The 24,044-nt window shown below is 33.0% G+C and overlaps 1 protein-coding gene and 1 long non-coding RNA gene across 2 annotated transcripts in view; one reads left to right on the top strand and one right to left on the bottom strand.

Moving 5' to 3' along the window:
- Positions 1-7,855, bottom strand: part of LOC126740453 (uncharacterized) — a 31,170-nt gene extending 23,315 nt beyond the window's left edge. The window contains exon 1 of the long non-coding RNA XR_007661911.1: positions 7,578-7,855. This is a non-coding gene — a long non-coding RNA (uncharacterized LOC126740453). The remainder of the gene's footprint in view (positions 1-7,577) is intronic.
- The window catches only part of LOC126740442 (zinc finger protein ush), a 318,530-nt gene that overhangs the window by 148,414 nt on the left and 146,072 nt on the right, over positions 1-24,044 (top strand). The gene's annotated exons all lie outside the window — the stretch shown is intronic.

The raw sequence follows: 24,044 nt of genomic DNA, 5'->3' as shown, positions 1-24,044 counted from the left end.
TTTTAAAAGACACTTAAGGAGTGAAGAATTTTTTAATGATGCTCCTTATTTATTCATTTATTGTCCAACAGGAAAATCCCAATACAAAAGACAATTATGAGTAATATGGTAACAAAAAAAATACAACTCAACTAACAAACTATGCATATAACAAGAGTAAACCCACCCAAAAGCAATTATGAGTAGTACAATAGAAAGAAAAAAACCGTATATACTGATGCTATGTTTTATGGATTATGTTTCTATACGTATGTTCATATTAAATATCTTCTTTTTTAGTTTTACTTGTATACGTTTTTATTTCTTAGCTTTATTAAAAACCTATTTTTCTTGACTTTGTCTTTGCCTAGATTCCCTATATCCATTTTGACCCTCCTAAAAATTAAGTTATAATATACTTAGAGCGGTTAAGTCACCACCAAAAATGGAGCATCCGAAAATATTTAAAGCATTTTAAAAGACAATTTATCAACCCCTAACATAGAAAACAAACTCCGTCAAGTTCGGGCTGATTGATGAACAAAGATAAGGGCCAGGGCCGGGCTGTTATCGGGGACGTGCATCGGCCCCAACGGAGTCCCTTTGCTACCCCCCCAACCCGCCCTTTTCGAATGATATCATATCACCAAAGAATCTCGAAAGCGTTGCGGTCTTGATGGTATCGGATTTTATAGAAAAAAAAAACAGGGACGGGCGTATTGTTTTTTAAAGGAAAATGTCTGTATAGTAAGCACAGATTAATAATAATAATAATAATAATAATAATAATAATAATAATAATAATAATAATAATAATATTAATACGTTGAAACGTTGGGTTTAAAGGGAATAAAAAATGCTTTCAAAATGAGTTATAAAAAATGCAGGTCCGTATTTAAGAAAAAAGTTGATAGTCGTTGCCAAGATACCAAATTTCATTAAAAAAAAAATTAAAGGTGAAGTTTTGTAGAGCACAAAAAATTATAAAACTTTGTAATTAAAAGTAAGTTTCTAAAACCAATAGTTTTGGAAATAATAATCAAAATAATATTTGGCGTTTTTTATAAATCACCCTGTAATTCACAAACTAATAAACATTTTGCAACGCTGTAAAAGGATTTAGAACAAGCATCAAAATTGGCAACTTTTTTCTAATTTAACTGCCCTCGTATCTTCTATAGTTTCGGAAATAGCAATAGTCACACATAGCAAATAGGACATAATAGTTATTTATGCAACAAGTGTGTAAAGCGAACCTTTTTTACGAATGTAAATGTTGTCATTATATTTACTCTGATTATAGCAATCATATGAGTAGCAAAAAGGTGTTTTGCACATATAAAGCACACAAAACTTTTTCAACTACCAAAATGTATTTAAATAATAAAATACTGTACGCACTAGTGTGTAAAGTAATCTACTACTTCAAGTTTACTGTATTAAAAAGTAAATTTAAGTGATTCAAAAGCGTGTAATGAGTACTTTTCGTTTCGCACAACAATTTAAAAAAAAAACATTTAAACAATTGCATTTAAGAAATGACAAAATTAAATATTTATTAATTTAAATTATTATAAAATTTTGCTTTATATTTAAAAACTGTAAGAAAATAATTATACTTTTACAAAATATGATTTTTTTTTCAACCTTCTTTATAATATATGCTTACTTATATAGTACCTACATGCATAATATATAAATATTTTTAAAATTGGTGCTCGCATTTTTTTTCATGCATTGGTGCAAGCAGCACAAAGTTAAAAAATTAGCAGCTCTTTCGCATCTGGTTATATTTAATCTGTAGTGTTTTTTTTTAGCATTATGTTTATTAAGGATTCTTCAACCCCAGACAATAATTTAAAAAATTCATATACAGTAGCCCGCACCTCCTTCCGCAAATCTAGCCATTTCCTTCTCACATATTATAAGGGAGATTTTCCCCAGTTTTCCGGTGGCGATTGATATATGGATAAAACGCGAACTGAAAACGGGTACCAGCAGCCCGATAGCGTGGTCCTTATCGGCCCCGTTTGTGATTCCGTTATCGTAAGGTTTTGAACGTACGAGAAATCTGGCTAGACGAGAGGCGGGTAGCAGCTGGATTATCTTCGGGTTTTATATACGATTTACCTCAATCCGGAGTGAAGAAACATGAGGGTTTAAAACCCGAGATGTATAAACTCACACGTACACACACGCGCGTTTGCCTAACTAATAAAGAAATTACAGAAAACGATAAGCGGTTAATAGATAAATCAGGTACGGGTCTGCCCCGGAGTGAAAGAGGCACACGAGGGCAGACCCGTGGGTAGTTTTAGCATAAATTTAAATTTATTATAATCCATATCTGCTACTAAATTATACATGCAATTACCAGCCTTATTAGGAGCCGATTATATTCATTCTAGCGGCCTTGGACGCCGATAAAGAAGAGATCCGAACAGAATTTGCATTCGTAAATTATGGACGATCGATCTTATCGTCCATTCTGTTTGATTAGCAGATTGTTTTTCGCGTTTTTTTTTCCCGGGGTTTATTTATTTTTTTTGTTGTTGTTTCGTTTTTATGCGCCTTATCGACGTCAATTTATCGCTCGCTTCGTGGCGGAGGTGCTGAATTAATTTTCAGCCTTGCACGTTCTTCTTGGTGAGATTTTTCTCAAGTTTCAAACAGGTGCTACGCAAACATGTTAGAGTATGCGAAATTATTGATTAGAGTTATGTATGTGATTCTCATTGATTTATACAATTGATATCGAATATCACAGCTACATGCTGAATTTCTATTTAATACTGAAAGCATTTGTCATAGTAGATGGACCGTGGGTTCTGATTTGTGTAATGTATTAAAATGCCTAAAAATTGGAACTTAGCAAATTCAATATTTTCTAAAACTTTCTGTATAAAATTGGTGGAAATATTGGTTGACACTGCGACCTTTGGAAGAGATAAAGTTATACTCGACTTGGCTTAAGTCATCTATAACCCTTTGCAGTTTTTTTATTACAAATAGATCGTTTTTCCTCAAATTTCCTTAACAACTCCTGTACTATTTATTGTCCACGTTTTTATCTTGATGCCTCTCGTTAAATTCTTTTATGGGTTTAAGTGTGCCGCGATCTTTAGCTGCATAAAAAAAAAATTATTTCTATTCTTTTGGCTAACATTAGACGATTCTGAGTTTTCAAATAGGCCTCGAAATGACAATTTTAACAATAATAATCAACGATTTCTAATTGTCCTAAAAATGTTAGTAATGTTATTGCAGAGTAACATTTTTAGGGAAAATATGTTAAATAAATATTTTTCATAGCGATCAAAACCTCATACTGTTTCATTAAATACATATTTTTCTATTTCTACCCTTTTAATACTAAAAAAAGCAGAAGTTATAAATACATATAAATCTATAGCGAATAGATGAAAGGTCAAACTTTGGAATATGAATAATTTATTTCAGATATCATATAACATTAATACGGAAAACTTTCGCTGTTAAAAAGTAAAAGCAAAAATTCATTACAATACACGATTATAAGTGTTTTAAGGAACTAAATTTTAAAGCGGAGAACACACATACGCGACCACGATCGCGATAGCGATCCGATTTAGCAAACGTAAACGAATACATCATCACATACATGCTGCGACCTGTTCGCGTTTGTGCAGCGACCGATCGCAGTGTCCAACGCGATACAAGAACATTCGCGATCAAACGCAACAGGTTACGTTAATCGCAGGTCGCACTGAGTTGAGGTTAGATAAAATGACTGATTTTACGGAATTATTAATTGAAAATGTAAAAACGTATCATGTTTTATTTGATTTATCCCATCCAGATTACAAAAATGTGTGTATAAAGAACAAAATATGGGACGAAATCGCAAAGAATATGGGATTAAAACACACAGGTAAGCATTTTTGTTTATTATATAATTAGTTAAGTAATGAAAAGTTTAATCAAGTTATTATGAAGTACTAAAATAAGTAACAAATTTGTCACGTATGTCAAAAGCCAAATTTACTGCTGTTCTTCCATCAACCGGCAAGCTATTAAATAAAACTAGGGGTCTATCATTATTCTCTTGTAAGTATACAAACTGTTGATCAACATTTTTAACTCGTAGAAGGTTGTGCAATATGCAAGCTACTTTGATCAATTTTTTAGCTGTATCTACTTTAACTTCTAATGGCCTAAAAAACAGTCTCCATTTGTGTGCCAATATGCCAAATGCATTTTCGACAACCCGACGTGCTCTACACAAGCGATAATTAAATGTTTCTTTATTTCGATCAAATCGGGATTGTCTGTATGGAAATGGTCTCATTAAATAAGTACTTAATGTAAAAGCTTCATCGCCTATTAAAACACACGGAATTTCATCATGATCTTCATCTGATATAGATCTATTTGGTGGTACATTAAAAGTGCCATTTGCAAATTTTCTATTCATAGCCGATACTTGAAATATACCTCTGTCGCTGTTTTTACCCTATCCACCTACATCTATGGTAATAAATTTGTATTCAGTATCAATCGCCATTAGAACAATTGAAAACTTTTTCAAATAAGAAAAGTAATTTGCTCCACTGTTTTGTGGACACTTAATAGTTATATGCTTCCCGTCTATATTACCCAAACAATTGGGAAATTGAATAAATTTTTATAACCCAAATTTGATTTTTCCCATATTTATTTCTACTGTAGGCTCAAATTGGTTGCAATCTCTTCCAAATTGCTTCACAAACTTCTTCAACAATTGAAGCAACTGTTGAGAGTCCCATCCGACAACTATGACCAATTATTTTATATGAATCGCCTGTCGCCAAAAATTTAAAATTAAAATATTTTAAAATAATGAATATTAAAAATGGCATGCTCAATTCAATATTCAAAATAATAAAGTTTCTTTTGCTAAGGAATAAATGTCGCTAGTATTCTGTTGTATTTTCCTCCTGAAAATAGACATTGAGGTCCACAAAAGTGTCACATATTACCATCAACGATTTCGCAGTAATCATAAACTATTCACCGTTTACTGCAACTTTTTTTTCTGTAGGTATTATTAAAACATATTTTTTTATTTAGGTAACGATCTAAAAAAACGCTGGAAAAACCATAGAGATTGTTACTCAAAATATCTCCGCACCGAAAACATAAAAACTGGACAAGCTGCTAAATCTATCTGCCGCTACAAAACCTGGCCTTGGGCGCAACAGATGGAAGTTTTCAGACCTTTTTTACAATTTGCTCAGACTGATACTAATGTAACTGACGAAACAGAAATTCATGAGTTTGCAAGCGAAGAACGTAGTGATACAAGCGAAGATTTACAAAGTGAAGGTATACTAGGAAGTGAAGCTAAACATCGAAAAATATCAAAAAATCAAGAAAAAAAGAGAAAATCAATGGAAGACTCGACATCCAACACACAAGCTTCATCTGTTGAAAAAGTTATCAAATTTCTAGATGAGAGACACATTGCAAATCAAAAAACTAACATTACAGATGAAATTGATATAACATTTCAAGGGTACGCAGCAAGTGTAAAAAAGTTGTCGACTGAAGTAAAATATAAATGCTCGTTCAATTACCTTAATATAACTGCTAGCCGTTCTGTTGGTCCAATAGGTTCCCTAAATGTAGTTTGATCTTTAGTAATATCTTTTCTAATAAAATCTAGTATTTCTTGAAAACTATTAAAATTCATTCTAAAATACGTATAGAACCGATTTTCATCCTTACGGAGTTCAGGATATAGGTTATGAAATTCTCCTTCTTCGTTCCGCTTTTTATTTATATCATATACCCAAATATCCCTTCTCTTTCTTCTATAATTTAAATTATATTATTTAGCGTGTGACGTCTAATTTAAGCGGTTATAAAATATGCACTACTTCAAAAAAAAAACAAATAAAAGATAAGGTTATGTACTTACTTTCTTATTTCATTAGTACAATTTTCTTCCTCTAATAATAAAGCAAGAATGAGTGCCTCTCTTCCTCTAAACTACACATTTTTCACTTTTGGTATAAACTGGATCGCAATCGCAATATGTCTGTTCACTTACACCAGCGATCACGATTTGCATCGCGATCGCCTATGTGTGTTTTCCGCTTAAAACTGTCCTAGAATATTATTTATTACCTTAATGAAAGTTATCGATATTCGAAAAAATCTGAAAAATGAAAAATTGATTTTATTTCTTATTCGATTTTAAAACAATTTAATGGAATGTTTTGCATTGCCATTTTTTATGCAAATTTTTAATACGACGTTTCGTCGTATGTCAACCGTCATCAAATTTGTTCTCTCTAATGGGCGCCACATTGGTTTTTTGTATTTTTAAAATCCTTATAAAATTACTTTCTCAACAATGTATTAGAATATTTATTATCGTTAAAAACCCGACTTTTAAGAAAAACTAAATTTGCCACAATAGGCTGTGATCAACTGATAAGAAAACATTTAAACTGCCATAGATATCATATGTTTTAAATATTTGTATGTTTTAGTATTGTAATACAAAGTGGCAGGTATTTTGTTAATAATTTAAGCAATTATGATTTTTACGATGAAGAAAAGCGAGATATGATTAAAATTAATTATAAATACAATAGAAATGCCATTAGAACGTCAGAAATGTATTTATTGAAGTATACATTCGCACCATACTTTGATAAAAATTTGGTGTATAGATAAAATTGGCCTAAAGGTGAATATGGAGATAGAGAATGTATGAAGAACTTACTTAATGAGGTATAAATTAACGATTTTTGTAGGTAGATGCATATGAACCCAGAGGAATATGCACGGCAAGTTTCCCAAAATATTATTGTCTTTCATACAAGTGTTTAGACATTACTGGTTACTCTACTTTTATTGAAAATGTGATATAGACTGATGGAAGTACATTTACAACCTGTGGCATTTTTAATAGAAATAATAAACACATTTGGACCCAAACTAATCCCCGAAAAACCCAATTTCCGTAAATTCTAGCACAACCGATTTTGCATTGATTAAGGCAAGTATTTATAAAAATCGAATTTCGGGTCCTTATTTGATTAATGGAACTTTTAACTGAGGTTCTTAATACCGCTTTTTAACATCAAATTTTGAAGAGTATCTGCATAACATAATTCCTTTAGAAGATTACTATACAGTTTAGTTTAATCAAGATGGCACTCTATAGGTGGATTGGAAATAATGGTTCTGTAAGATGGCCGGCGAGACCTCCTGATTTGAATGTTTTAGACACATGTTTTTATGGAGGACACATGGGTTAAAAATATTGAGGAAATATGATTAACTATTATTAGGAGTATATGTATATTGAGTTTAGCATATTAAGTAGATGATAAATTAATCGGGCGGTGCTCAATATTTGTAAGAGAGTGCAATTGTGTCTAAGTACACAGGGAAAACAATTTGAACATGATATGTGAAACCTGAGAAGTCCTTAAGGTGCCAATAACTGGGCGGTTTACCCTATATCTAACAGCGGTTCTAAAAATGGCCAGTTTTCTCTCGTGACCAACCAACAGCGTGTATTTCTCGTTCTCTATCTGGCCGAGTGCTTCGCATTAACAACTTACGGTCTATCTTTTATCTCTCACTCTCCACACGAGCAGTCGGAAAGGCCAATTCTGTGAAACCGTAATCAAAACGTACACTTATTAAATCGCGATAACAGCAACACTTGCTTTTGCCATTCGAGAGAAAAAATCTCGCTAAAGTTTATACAGGCCGGGCGAGACAACATCATCCATCACGAGTTCGTTTCTTTTCTCTTCTTGTTTTATCATCCTACAGTTTCTACTTCTCTCTTGTCGATTGGTAGTGGAGCAACCGAGAAATAGTTTTAATTGGTGCGACCAGATCAATATCGACTGTTCATTTCTTCGTTATTTCGTTTATTTACCCACGTTGGCTTTATTAACTAATCAGCTATAAATAGCTGAGATATCTCAGCGAGATTATTTTGTTTATAGCAGATCATTCAGATAAGCTCGGTCAACAGTGCAATCTGCTTATTCTTATTTAGGAATTTAAAGTGGTAATTTTCTGATATTAGATAATTTTTCATTGGTGTAAGTAATAAATTATTTTATGCCAATATTATCATAATTTTAATATAATGCCAGCTATAATCATCTTATTTGGTCATAATCCAGGAAGGTTTCTTAGCTGGAAATGCCTAAAAGTTGTAATTAAAAAAATGGTTCTTCGAGGTATTTAAAGCTGAAGTATTTTTTTTTCAAAGTATTTTTCGTAAAGTACACACTTTACACACTTTGCAGAGCATGTAAAAAAATTTTTGTATGTTACACGTGTGTAAAATCCTTAGAATATTGAAAGGCCTAGAACTAGTAAACAACAACTTTGTTTGAGTTCAACATGTGCACAGGGGCAAGGGGGGGTGTTTTGTTTACAAACATATTCATCGATTCTCTGTTGTCAAGTTTACACGCATTTTTAAAAGAGGAAATTTTTAGCCATATATCAACACATATCGTAATATTAATTTAACTCATTGATATTAGATTTTGGATTAAAAATAAAAAGTAGAAATAGATATATGTTATTCTAAGCGCAAAAATAACACCTTCAAAGAAAAAAAAATATTAACATTCTTATCGTTAAACCCGCTTCTAAAAAGTTTGAAATGGCAACACCGCAAGCAAAAACAGATGTCATTTTGTGAAATGTCATCTTGACAAACTTTAGCTTTCTGTTTACGTTCGGCATTTGTAAAGCAGTTGTGTTTGAAAAGTGTTGAGTCATTTCAGTGTTTTTCTAAATTGTTACGATAGTAAAAACTTGTGCCGCACCATGGGAAAAAGGCGATTTAAGCCGATCTTGTCTAGCATCATATCAAGGGATTTTTGTCCTCGTATTTTTTTACCGTATTTTTTTTAAGAAAGGAAGTTTAAGTTTAAAATTATCGCCAACGAACTTACTTGCATTAACAGCCTAAAGATTGCTTAATTCATATTATTTAACCCAGAAGTATCCTATTTAAACAAACTTATCTTACTACAAAGACAGTGCTAAAAAAATAATAAATGTTAGAAATATTAAAATATAAAACCTGAGTTTTGTTTGACTTCACCTGCAACTTATTTAGCATGAAGCATATAAGATTTTTGGGTCACAAAAGACAACAATTTAAAAAAACAATTTTTATTAACAAATCTCATTTATTTAATCAGCGCCATAATGTTTAACAATACAGTCACCAATTTATTACATATAAACTTTTACCAATAAATTGAATCGGTGAGTCCGAAAACCATACATGTCCAAAATCCGCGTTTCGAGAAAATCAATAAAAACCTTTTAAAGCTAAAACTACTTAGCATAGACTATCGGCATGTATAGAAAAGTTGTAGATCTCATGGTTGGCAATGTGTTTTTAAGGGTAGTTTTTCAGAAAAAAAATTAACTACCAATGACAGATCAAAAGGAAGGGCGGACTTGTACGGTTTTTGAACTCAATTCTGTATATAAAAAGATATAGGTAAACATTTATTGATTTTTTATATATTTATTCAATACTGAGGAAAAATACAACTTGAAAACTAATATCTCAATCATTTTAATCATCATTTTCAACGTTTGTAGTTTTCCATGAAGTGATGTGGTAATAAAATTTGAATGCTTCACCTTGGGTATAAGTCATTACCTTCTTGATGTCCAGAAGTTTTTTTTCATAAATCGGAAAAGCTTCTTTATATGCCTTATTATTGGGCAGAGGTGGGCTGTTCTTATGTTCTTTGAGCAATTTAAAAGTTTGAGAGTGTAAACCATCTATATATTCCCACGTTTTAACATATCCTGGATTTGAACTTACAGGAACTGCCTATAGTTTGACACAGCAAACGTTTCCTTCTTAGCACCGGTACCTCGAGTACTACATGTTTTTTTATAGTAATCAGGCCACCAGTTCTTAAAATTAGTAATATCAGTGTATCGGATCTGCTTCAGAGTAAATGGCTGCTTGTTCCTGGAGGTCAATATTAAGTCCTCATATTCTTCTGGAGTGTAAATTCGATCATGTTTTTTAAAATTTTGTTTTGCACAGCCAAAATCCCGGTCACACGGCAAAAACGAATGGCCTCTTACTGGAAAATAATGATAAATTTTGTTAAATCTCTTGGTTGCCTGTAATGCGAAGAGGAAACGAACCATTTTTTGGTTTCGGTTCTGCCCTGCACATCCATCGGAAAATAAATGCAGTTGAGTGATTTCAGGGGGTATATGTTTCATTATGTAATCATTAAGAAATGTACACGCTTCATTAGGTCCCTTTTCACCTTGACCTTCATGGTAAGTATAAAAATGGCCAGTATTATCCTTAAGGTTGTGTATTTGGAATGCGAATACCCAGAGCTGCCTAAAATAAAATATTTCCTGGACCGGAATATGCGGGAGTGGCATGTTTTGCATATAATCAAAGGCTAGTCCCATCACTTCTGGTCGTTCAGTACAAAGGGTTTGCACTTTTTTAATTGTGTTATAAAACTTTTTCGCCCGCCTTTTATGAACTATTAGTTCAGCTGCAACCACTCTCTTTACGTTATCTTTAAGGTTAACATCTTTAAGCCTCGTTCCATGTCTTTCGCATTCCGAACATACATCAACCTGGGGTCTTGCGAACTTCAAATTGAAGTTTTCGTTGAAATACTTTAAATAGAATTCGTATTTAACTAAGTTTTCCAACTCTGGATATTTTTCAACAAAAAGGCTATGCATTTTCTTTACAGTCAAAGATGCATCTAAATAACGTACGGTTTTGGAGGAATAATGTGAAACTTTGACCGGAAACGCCTGAATGTGCTCTTTAATTTTTTGAGTCCATTCATCGCATAATGTACGAGGTCTATTATTATGCCTACCTCTAAGATCGTTTGGTGATTTACCTGCCAAAAGTAAGGTGTTCAGGCGCTGAACTTGCCAGTGCGATATGGCATGAAGACTTATAAATGCCTGTTTGCATACGGAAATTCTATTTGAGCCTTTTAAGACAAAGTACGAAGAGTTTGAATTTCTTTCTTGTTTGTTTTCCGCACTTCTCACGCGATTTCTCTCGATTTGTTTAGCTTTCATTAGTCCTTGTAAATAAGTATCTTGTTCATTTTTTGTCGTACGGCTGAGTCTAGATTAGTTAACACACTTTTTCTTTCTTCCTCAGTAAACTCAACTTGTTGCTAAAATTTACTAGCCTGACTTATCCCTGACTAGCAGTACTTCGGGTGTAAGCCAATTATAAGTACATTGAGTGTACTTATTATGCGCTAAAAAAACTAACCATACTAACCCAAATTCCTATACAAAAATATTTATTTGTTCAAAAAAAAAATAAAAAAATAAAAATAAATAAACAAATTAAGATAAAAAAAAATTAAGTCCACTAGGTTATCAAACGGTATACGTATAATGCGTTCTCTTCCGAATTGCTGCTAGTCAAAGTGTTAAACTTATTAACTTACCTACACGCAGGGCCTACAGTCTTTGCATTGACATGTTTTACCCGTCTTAGAAACATATGCCTAACTTTGCAAACGTGCTGTTTTTATTGCATTATATTTCCAACTATCAACATTCCTTTTTCTGCTGGCACTACTAGTTTCACTAACTTCTTCATTATCACTGGATGACATATTTTAATTGAAATTGTTAATAAAACGCTGCTACTAAGCTATTTTTTATGATAAACATACACACGAAGTGAACGTTGTGCGTGCAAATAAGCAACTGGCCACTATTTTGTTGTTGAGATGAAAAACCGTACGACATGGACACAGCTTAACTACAAAACTCCGTAGTTAAGCTGTGACATGGACATGCACGGCTTTTCTACTCACTAGCAGCCGTGCTACGTTAACGACTAAGTATCTAGTACGGTTTTTAAGCTCAATCGATGAAAAGACAAATTTTAAACAAAATGACTATCTTACTTACAAATGTCAAATTTTGGACTTGTACGGTTTTCGAACTCACCGATTCAATTAAGTCAAATATAAAAGTATAAATTTTATTAAATAACTTCAAAAGTAGAATAATAAAAACGCATTAAGAAATCTATAATGAATATAAAAGATTTAATTTCCATACAAATGCCTTTTATTAAATAAGTACCATTACTCTATTGAAGTACGTTGAAAAAAAACGCATAAAGAGTTCATAAATGGTAATATTTTTTATAATTTTAAGCATAATCTATAAATAATAAATCTTTATTAAGTAAATATTTTTTGACGACGTCACTGGTAAAGATTACTTGTATCGGTGGAATCAAGCAGCGTTGCCATGTTGTTGCTTTTTTCTCTAATATACGTTATCTACATTCATTTGTGTTGAGTGCTTTATAGAGTATCTTATTATATTTTATGCAAAAAAAAACTTCATATTTTATTGAAGAGGAATAGTATTGTTTTGCGCCTGTTTTCAGTGACAAATTTTTATGATATTATAAAGTGTATTTTTTATTGTATTAAGCATCATTGCATCATAGATGTTGCAAGCAAATTAATTGCTCATAGTTCCATGGCAATGCTAATTCTAGCCTTTCAATGTTCTATGGTAAAATCCCCTTTTTTATTTATGGCAATTGTCGCATGAGCCATAAGCGAATTATTTAGTATTTTACAAAAAAACACACTTAAACCACATAATAAGCACTACTATAAAATAGCAGTCCCAACACAGTTTTGTAAATATATTGTACAAGGAGTCCTAAAAATGTGCTTATAAAACCGTATTGTAATTATATCATTAGTCATATTATATCAGTTGTATAACGTACTAAAGGCTGTCCTAAAATGACTGGACTGTTGTATAAACTGGAATCTTTTTTTGGTTGTAAAGACACTATATAGTAGTTTATTAGCCACATTATAAGATATTCATTTTTTCTTAGAGAGATTATTAATATATTATTCTTATAATTATAATTATTCTTACAATTTTATTAAATTGGTTGTTTGGTAGTTTTCTTGGTTGGAATACTTGTACTTACCTCATTTAGGCCTAATGCAAAATAATGTGTCTGATTTTTGTTAAAGTCAGATACCAAAAGCAGAGCATTTAACAAAAATGAATTATACAAAAAAAAGTTTGTATGATAGGAAAGGTACTATATACGTAGTTAAAATTCCTCTAATGCGATATGCATGTCACTCGATAGTGAAAATGACGTTTTATCAACCCAAATGGATATTGTTTCTGTAACTCACTGATACCATATATATGTTTGTATTGGCTTTTAAACGGTAAATAATTATATGTTTTCCTTGTTGTGTTACATATCGTTATCTTATATATCGCAATCGACTTGGCCTGCGGTTTTACCATCGAGTGTGTCTCTCCCGATAAGACCGCTATTGATTTTAAAACAAAATGCTCCCGTCAACTTTCCCTTAGTTATGTCCATTATCCCGAACCGATATTAATCATCATCATTCCACTTTCAAAAGGCCCTTAATTAAGTCACTTTTCCCTATTTTAGATAAGGCGGGGACTGGCCAGTGTATGGTAAAAGATCCCTTATCAAGTCCCGTCAACCCCTAATGAAATATTTGACTTTAATGTGCTTCTTTTGCCCACTCGCTCAGACATTCACTATTACCTGACTTAAAGGATTTTCAACAAAAAAAAAATCAATATAGCGAAAATATGGCACCTCCGCCCCCTCCCCCTGTGCCGCCACTCTATTTTCTGATGCCATCACCGCCAGGATTAAGGCGCGGAACGGCTCGCGATAACATCGAACCCATTCCGCGATATCTCGCATCTTTTGCGACCCTTATCGCGCTTTACGATCTTATCGCGACGGGATCGGCGGTGTTGCCGTCCTGCCTGGGTAGCTCGGTTATTTGTTATCATACAGTGGCGTGTTAGACTTTATAAAAAAAATGCTAAATTTAATTCATTTTTAATTTCTCTCTAGTCTGCAGATACGCTCAATGTTCATGAGTCGCATCTACCTCATATAGCCTGTGATGTTTAGGATGTTTACCGTAATGGTATCGATATAACGCGGGCAAGTCCGCCACTATGCGCCAAACTGTTCTAGTGGATCTACTAAAAGACCTATAATAATAATAATAATAATAATAATAATATGTCTTTATTAAAAAAATGCAATATTAATCTTACAATATTACTTAATACTACATTGCCAAAGAAGGCGAAGATTAGCTTAAAGCTACTCTTTAGCTCTTAACCTCCCTAACATCCACAGTTTAAATGGAGAAAACGAGAAAAAAAAACAAAAAAAGACACAAGTATAATAAAGTATTCAACTTCTGGAACTTAACGGCATTATTAGTAAAAGATCGCTCGAACAGAGCCGTGGAATGGTGCGGCATGGTCAAGATATTGTATCTAATATTTCGAGTGTGAACATGGTTTCTTGGTATTAACTTTTCAAAAAGATATTCAGGACTTTGACTAACATATAATCGATAAAGAAAAGTAGAAGTGAAGAATTTAAATTGGTAAAGTAGCGTTAACCACCTCAACTGAAATATAGAGTCTGATACATGATCAAACTTTTCGAGGTTAAAAATAAATCTACAGCAAGTATTCTGCACGCGTTGCAGTCGGTAACGATTTATTTGGTCTAAGCAAGGATAATAAACTATAAGGCAGTAATTTAAAATAGATAAAACAAGAGCCACTACGAGTTTTTTCCTAGTTGTAAAATTTAAAATGTGTTTATTGGCATAAAGCATACGCATGCGTAAATAACACCTCTGCAGAAGAGCATTAACATGTTCCTTAAACCTTAAAGAATTTTCTATTTTAAGTCCCAAAACCTTCACAGTATCAGAGAAAAAAATAGTTTCGTTATCCAATTGAATGTGAACAGTTTCCATTATATTTTTATGTGATCCTCGGTTTGAAAACAAAACAATTTTTGTTTTATTAGGATTAATGACAAGGTTATGCTCTTTTGAAAATTGATTTATTACGTTCAGATCAGCGTTATCAAAATTAGCAGAGTCAAAATAATGTACTTATTGCGTGTCATCCGCATACTGATGTATTTCAGAATCTTTAACTAGACCGGGTAAATCTGAAGTATATATAAGAAATAATAATGGGCCTAGGATCGACCCTTGTGGAACACCAGAAATAATATTTTTCGAAGCAGAATATTTATTACTCACCCTCACCTTCTGAATTCTACGATACAAGTTAGTTTTAAAAAAGGACAAAACAACCTCACTAGAGCCATAATATTTCAGTTTCGCTACAAGCAAATCATGATCGATGACATCAAATGCTTTCGAGAAATCAAGAGCTTTCATAATGGCTGAAATCTTTTTGTCAAGAACTCGCATGATATTATCGGTGACGTTTAGAAGTGAACTAGCTGTACTATGATGTTTCCTTAAACCAGACTGATTGGAAGAGAGGATATTATTTGACATTAAAACCTATGGCCTTCTTCTTAATGGAATCAAGTAGACGCAAATAGTGTTCAAGTGCAGAGCTCTCTATGCGAGTCTAATACTCAAGAGATAGACGAATCTAAGCATTGTAAAGCGTTAAAAGCTGTTGCAGTGTTGTAGCCTGTTCGTTTTAAGGAGAGTCAGAAGTTCTTCAGAAGACGCTTTAGCTATTCCTGTTCCTCCACAAGTGAATTGACGAAGATCTCAGCAAAGTAAGCCTGGACATGATAACATGCAGCTTTCTTCGTAAATACAGCAGCCTAAACCTAGAAATGTATTTAAAAAAGCAAATCACTTAAACTAAAGGCACACACACACTGACCGATGGCGACGCCACGAAAAACCAATCGGAACGCAGCATCCTACGGTTGAATCCTGATTGGTTAAAATCCTAAATCGTATGCGTCAATCGTCAGTGTGATACGGTCTTTAATTGGCGTCGGCTAATAGATTAGAATCTTCTCGGTTCATTTTGGTTTTTAATATTTAAGTTAAAATTGGTACACCTTTCTGGTGATTTATAAGTAGTGGTGTGAAAAAAATGCTCCCCAAAAGAAGTGAAATATGGTTGCATGTTGAGTCTTTAAATTATAAATGCAGTGCTTGTATTGCAAGCCGGATTCATCCACAAAAAAATGCTTCAATGATTAATTTAAATAGACATATAAAGATGAAACATCCTACAATTAGCACTACAAGAAAAGACGCTACCGAGGCTGCAGGAACTGAACTTTTGGAATATATAAAGAAAAAAAACCACATAAGGTTGTTATAGAAATTCCTAGTATCAGGGGGGGTAATAGTACTATTTTAATGAAATTGGTACTCAAATCATTGGTATCCAAAATCAAGATACCAAAAAAGCAATGCACTACAACGCATTTCGCCTATGTCAAGAAATTTGTTTTCTTTGTCGATTGTAGGAAGCAAAGTGATTGACCAGCAACTACTAAAGTGCATTGTAGAGCCCATATATGCCGTCAAGAAAGACTATTAGTAATAATTCAGTACAGTAGCTGTATCAATCGAAGCGAGAAAAGATAGATGAAAAATGAATTAAAGTTGGTTTTATGTGCATTACGACGAATGCCTGGACATCGGAGAATAATTAATATTTTATGAGGATGACTACTCATTGTATGATTGAAGAACCAATAAAAATGCTAGTGCCATGACCATTATTTAATTAGATAGATATTTAAGCGAACCACTAATTAACCGAGAAGAAGATCCCTTAACGTGGTGGACTTAGGCTATAGCTGGTGTCTAGGCCTATATAACTACATTAAAAAAAAATTAGGCATTCAAGGAATGTGTGTTTCATGTGAATACGTTTTTCTAATTTCAGGCATTAACACAAAACTGTTAAAAATTTCAAAACACTTTTTAATAAACTCAAATTCTTTAATATGTCTTTGAATGGTTAATTTTTTTTATTATAAAAATGAAATACCATTAGAATTAAAGGTTTATTTATTTTGAAACCATGCGCCTTTTCTATGAATTTTGTGACACCAGACACCAGAACAATCAAGGACATAAAAAAATATATAACATACATATAATTTTATTGTTATTCAACCGCTTTTAGCTCAATAAAATATCAAAACAATTAATTTAACTTATCTAGATAAGAAGTACGACACCAATGTCAGGGCTACAGGATACCCATTCTTCACGCACCCTCACTATAGTGTGTCTAGTAGTCGATGAACTTCTTAAAATATTGACAAACTATGGAATCACTTGCATAGGATATGCTGATGACATCGTCATTATAGTCAAAGGCAGACACGAGGGCACATTATGTAACAAAAAAGCATATACGAAAGAATGGTGTACATCAGTAGGGCTAAGCATCAACTCGGTAAAAACAACCATTGCACCATTTTCTCGTAAAAGGAAAATGCAATCCACCAGGGAAATCTACCTGGGCAGACTTCAGAGTATTACTGCAGACCAAACTTAATTAAAATAAATATCTGAAAATTACAGTTAATAAAGACATTATGATTTGTAGAAAGCTAGCAAAGAAAAGTTACTTCCCCCAAAATACTATGAAAGATAATAATAAAACCCATAATCACCTGCAGTGGTATGGCATGACTCACTCAGGTAAACTTCACAATGTGCAAAGACTCGCATGCATATGCATCTCAGGAGCTACGAAAACATGCCCCACAGCAACACTGGAAGTTATAGTTGACGTAGAACCTCTTCATATAAAAAGGTCATGTTTAGATTAGGCAGGGATAGAACGAACAGCACGAACATCAATCATTTGAAATAAATGCTCTTCCTTTGTTCGACCTTCTAAGGAACGATATAACTAAGGAATATCACTTTGTGAGGAATTTCGCTACAAAAATTGACAGCCAAAGTAAACGGCAGAAAAAGCAGCTTCTTCTTACTGGCACTTCTAATGAAGAGTCTGAAGTTGTACCAAGGTCGGGTGTGAAGGTCGTATTCAGGATACCACATATGACCCAGTTTGTTTCCGAGTAATTTTTTATCTCACTTATACCTCTATAAAGATCATAATTAAGCCAGATCTCAGACCAGTTGCTTCTGTCTATCCATTTGTCTTCTTTGTCCAGCCGATTCTTCATTGATGCAACAGCTATACATTTGACTAAGCCTGAAGACTTCAGTCTCTAAGACATTAGTGTGCCCTTTATCAGGTATGAGGTGCTGGTAAGCGAAGTCTTACTTCAACAGCTTGCAATTGCTTTATAGTTCATTCTGTAGCAATTCCTATACCAGATGCTCTCCCTGTTTAGCAATGTAAGCCCATTGGAGCCTTACTTCAATATGGGTCACAAAATTCTGCCATATAGCCAATGTCCATCAGAAGGAGAGGACATTTCTCTACAAGAGTTTTGCATGACCAGCACGTAGATTGCCAAGGACATAACGTCTATGCGTAGTTCTCATTTCCTCGAATTGGACCACAAGGTCCAAGAATGAATGGCTCAATAGAGTCTTAAAATCTCTAGTTGAGGCCGTGTGAATGAAACCCGTTATGCTAAGGCATACAAAGCATTAGAATACAACCATAATCCCGTATGTAAGAAGGGATTTGATAATAGATATGTAAAAAGATTCAGTAAAGGAATTCCTTCTAGATGTAAACGTACCATAGGAGTTTGGAATTTAATGTGATTCTGAGAAATCGAACTGCCCAGTTGAAATCTTTCAAATGTCAAAGTTACCCGTGAATAGTAGTAACTCTGCTTTTTTGAGATTAATCCTTAAGCCCTAAAAGAGATAGCATTTCTCCACTAAACGTAGCCCCTCTTATCATTGGGCACTTGTTTCCTAATGAGTTTGTTAGATTGGATCTTCCTTCTTATATCCTCCTTGATCTGGTTTACGTGCTTGTCGGACTCCTTTTGTTTTACAACAAATATTATATTGTTCCTTTAAACTGCTTAACCCGATATTGTTGACTTACGAACTTATCAACCGAGTCTTTAGTTTTATTGTATAGTCCTTTCTCATCAAGAATTTTAACAAAATCGTTGACATTGCTTCTTTCTCTCGTTCTCTCCAGTGACAATTCATATGCTTCTTCTTTTACTCTTCTTAGAGTTTTTGCTTTTTTCTATATCACTTGAGATCCCCCTCTTTCCAGGAATTTATTCCAGACTTTATTCCCTTTTATTTTGTTGGGTCCTTTGGTATAATGGATTAAGCGTACGCCGCCCTTAAGAGCTTCAGTCCAGTCTTTTCCAAAAAAAATGCTCAACAGACACATGCATCAGTGAAATAAGTCACGACTGATCTTACTTAATATGATAATCTCCTTAAAACTTAATGGATGCCATCGATCTGACCTTTCATCTATGTAAATTAGAGACGTTCCTATATTAATTCGCATTTTAATAGATTTTTACCATGAAACCGGTATGGTTGTTTCGTCTCCCCGAGCACCCATTTGGTAGAATGAAACGGGAACGATAAGCGGTGATAAGCGGCGCCCCGGGATCTTAGATAAGCGCTAATGCGCACACGATTTTATAAAAGAGGAAGCGAAAAAAGCAATTCGGTTTAATTAAAAATTGAAATTGGACGGCGAAATGGCTTTAACGGAATCTCCTCGGTTTGTATCCGAATCAATATCACTTGTTTTAAACATGAAAAACATTGAAATTATCAAACAAAAACAGGACTCGAAAATTTCTTAATTCGTTTGTAGAAATCTCAGTTTAGGCATGATTTTTTTTTAATTTCGAGCAAATAATTCGTCTGTTTTTAGGCAATAAAGTCATAAATTTTCCTGTTTTTTACGAAAGCAAAGATATATTTCTGGAATTAACAACCCACCCCTTGTTCAACTGCCTGGGATAAAAAAATGCAACACTTTGGCATCTTTGGCCATTACGTCATAGAACCGAACCCAACATTTTGATCACTATTTAGTGGATTTTGAAATTGCTCAGCATATGTAACCAATTTTTCCAATTTACCTATAGATGGTGGAATTTCTCCAGTTATTGCTTGTAGGATTCTTGAAATATGTACATATTAAAAAGTAATGATGAAATAAAATGAGAAGCATAATAATTTAGATTACTGTTTATTGCCATTCCGTCATTATGTTCAGCACTGTTTTTAAAATGAATCATTTTTTACTAGAATTTGGCTTGGTGTCGTATTCAATGATGGAAACCTACAAAAACCGCCCCATTCTCTTTTTAACTTACAACATAGACTTGTTGCTGCAACAAATATTCCGATATATAAAGAAACCCAAGTAGTTGTCGATGTAAAGCAGAGTTGTATTTTCTTAAAGTACCAATTCAGCCTAAAGGAAAAAACCTATTGAAGTACATCCTTTCTTAAGAAAAAAAACGCCCATCATATCCGCACACTTAATTTCTTATTAACTTTGAGAATCACGTGCGGTAGGCCACCGGCCACGTTCTTACCCGCACGTGTCTTCTGACGGATTCGCTTTGTTGCGGTGTCGCGTACGTCTCCGATAGGATCGTGTATCATTCGCATCCGCAAGAACAAGAGTCAATGACAGTGGCAAATGCCAGGATCACAGGAAGTGCTTAAGGGTGCGTAAGGGATAAAATTATTACGGGTTTATCAATGTTAGGCCGATCGCATACTTATAAGACATTTGTTTCAAACGACATGTCTGCGACATCTTGCTCCAATTTCAAGCGTCATTTGTTTCCGACTGCTGCAACTGAATGCACAATAATTTTAATAAAAATAAGTAAAATGGAAGATAATCCAACATTTAATGTAAAATTTGTATAAATCGTTGAAAAATACAATGTTTTGTATGACTATACCATGGAAGATTACTCAAATAGGTATGTGCAAGAAAAAGCCTGGAACGAAGTTAGAAAAGAAATAAATCAACTTTTCATCAACTTTTTGGGGTGAGCATAGAATAGGTCTCTCTAGAATTTTAAATTTTGACCCCATTATACCAAACGCACATTCTACACTTCGACGAGCACGTAATAATCTACACAGATAAAAAGGATCTCTTAACATAAAGTAAAACGAGTTTAAACCAAGGCCGCCATGTCTTTGGATATAGCCAAATGAATATTACCTTAGGAAAAACTTACCACATCCTTAGCTTTAGTCTACTACTATTTTGAATTGTTAAGTAAATATGTCCTAATTGTAAGAACAGCAAATTATTTAGTTATTTGGTCTAAGAGAAGAAAAAAAAAGAATTTTCTCTCCCCAAGGTCATTATGTTTTTGGTACAAGAGCCTTAATCTTAACTTCAAAACGTGTGATCTTCTCATATGTACATAAATGTACTTGTCTGAAAGATATTTCTTTGACGGAAATAAATGAATGGCTTAAAATCTAAAAATTTAATGGATCATTAAGTTCTTACATCAAATATTAAATATCTTGTATTAAGAAATTATTTACTTGACCCAAAAATTATTATTTCGGTTTCGGAAGATAACTTTTCGAAATTTCGTAATATAACTCACAAAAAAATATAAAATTAAGTTAAGCCTGTCAGAAAACACTATAATATTAATTATAAAGGTACTTAGACAGCTTCACACAATTTTACATTTTTTTGTGGATTACGACTGTTTACAACCAAATACGTATACGAGTATATAATATATCTTTATTGTATTTAAAGCCCCTTTATAATTATGTATTTTTTTATTAAAATGTATTTATATTTTATTCACTTAAATAAGTTTTCGCATTCAATATTAAATATCGAAGCAAAATTTATAGCGCTTTTTACGAGGATATAGGTTTTTTCGAGGATATAAAAAAGAAAAGAAGATTAAATATTAATAACACACTTTTATTTTATATTATGAAAGTCATAAGTTTCACAAAATACATATACTAATATTATATCGTTAATATTTAACGTCAACGCAAAATTAAACTCTCTATTATGCTATGAGCATCAAAGAAAAAAATTAAAAAAATCTGTAACACTTATTGCACTAGTCTTATTTTTTAAATTATTTTATGAAACCAGAAGGTAAAAACTATTGTCTAGGCTTATGGTTTAACAGACTAACCACCTATGCATAACTTAATAGAATATCCTGAAAAAATTAACATGATGAATGATAATGAAACATTGAATTTATTCCTTACTATTACGATCACATTGTATATTATACATATATTTTTCGATATAAGAGAAAAAAAATTAAACGAATATTTTTATAAAAAAGGATTACTTTTCACAGTTACATAAATGTTTGCGCCAAGGATATTTATTTTGTCCTAAAATGGTACGATTCTTAGCTCGAAATAATTATCTTATTTAAAGTACATATACCTTTCCTTCAATATTTTAATTTTAAAGTAAGAAAATTCTCTTCTGCTAAGATTATATTTTCTTCTTTTAGGAAAATTTATAGCGGTTTTCGTGGAGCAGTCCTGAACTTGTCCGGGATTCTTTTCCCGAGTCTTTTCCTGTATTTTTATTGGTTTTAATATGTCCGCATTTTATCATCGGTCAATCGAAACTTAGGAAAACAATCCCGGACTAGTTCAGGACTGCCCTGTGAAAATAGCTATATAGCTATATTAGCTTCTAAAGAATATTTTAACGCAAATGTCCACCATCTTGTTTAAGATAATAATAACAATAATAATTTACACAAAAGCTTTTAAAAATCAATGCATGCTTATTTAGTTATTTATAAACTAATCTAGGCATACCTATAAGAAAGTAAAAAATGCATTATAGCCCTACTGAGTATTTTAAACCTATACACACGCATATATAGGTACCGGTATAATTTAAAAAAAAACAATAAAAACCACATATATTTATAATATAAATATACCTTAAAACACAGGCCACAAGTGTTCCAAAGCATTCCGCTTTAAAAAAGAGAAAACTTCACTTACTTTAACTTCAAAATTCATGTTGTCCATGTTGAAAAAACCAAATTCACACACAAAAATGCGATTATACGTTGTGTCGCGTTGACAATTCCGCGTCTAACTTGCTAATGACCGGAACGACCAAAGGACAAAGTTCCGACAAAGGGAAAACACCGGGGTTATACCTACGCGATCCAACGCAAAGCACCTGTGACGTTAAAGCGAGAACGTACTCTTTAAACAAGTATCGATAAATTCACAATTTTATTCTTAAAGACAGTTGTCTAATAGCAAGGATTTAATTCGCTAAGATAATTAGAAAATAATGCGAAGAACGTGGATTCTCTTTTGACAAAATAACGTGAGTTTGAACTAAATGCATGTCCTTAATTAAAGATAATTAACAGCCAAGATAATATATTTTCTTGTAATAAGAAGTCATTTTTATCTGTGTATAGTTGATGATTCTTTTCGGGTTTGTTAAATTTCTTGACGGATAAGGCTTTAATAATTTTTTTCAAAGAGGGAAGGCAGCATCTCCTATAAAATAATAGGGAAAAGCCGGCTCGTGTGGTTCTTTGGGCAAAGGCTGCGGTGGTGGAAAATTGAGTGTGTTTGCCTGAATTTTTAAATACTGCCCCATCACCATTTCCACCATAGTCGCCAACGTCAATTGCAGTAAAATTGCTATCTGCATCCGCTATAGCCAATAACTGCAATGAAAAAAAACTTTTATAATTATAAAGGCGTCTTGGCTGGACAATGTATTTTAATATGTTTTCCATCGATACTACCAATACAATTCGGTAAATTCCAAAAGTTCGTCAAAGCGTTCGGGTTTTTCAATCCATTGCAACTCACTTGAAAAAGGCATGAATTCCATTTGCAAACCTGACCAAATATTGTCACAAACTTCTTCAACTAATAGAGTCTCCTCTCATAAATTGAAAAGATAACTGCTTGAAACTCATTCCGGTTGCCAAGTATCTAAAACAAAATTTTATTTTTAGGAGCTGCATGTAAGGAAGAAATGAAAAAATATAAGATCTGTTTATACCCGTCATTTAAGGCCTTGACCACCAGCTGGATCATCAGCACAAACAAAGAAAAAATATTATTTAGCAGACTTTTTGGACTTTCTCCTGCCGTTCACTAAATCTAGGCAACAAAAGAGTAGCATTACATCTCCCAAAAATATAAATGAAGAAACAAATAATATTTCGACTCAAGAAGAATCTTCAG

This window comes from Anthonomus grandis, chromosome 9, assembly GCF_022605725.1.
Source record: "Anthonomus grandis grandis chromosome 9, icAntGran1.3, whole genome shotgun sequence".
Classification (NCBI taxonomy): Eukaryota; Metazoa; Arthropoda; class Insecta; order Coleoptera; family Curculionidae; genus Anthonomus; species Anthonomus grandis.
The sequence above is the reverse complement of the archived record's forward strand: the minus strand, read 5'-3'. Positions and strand labels throughout refer to the sequence as shown.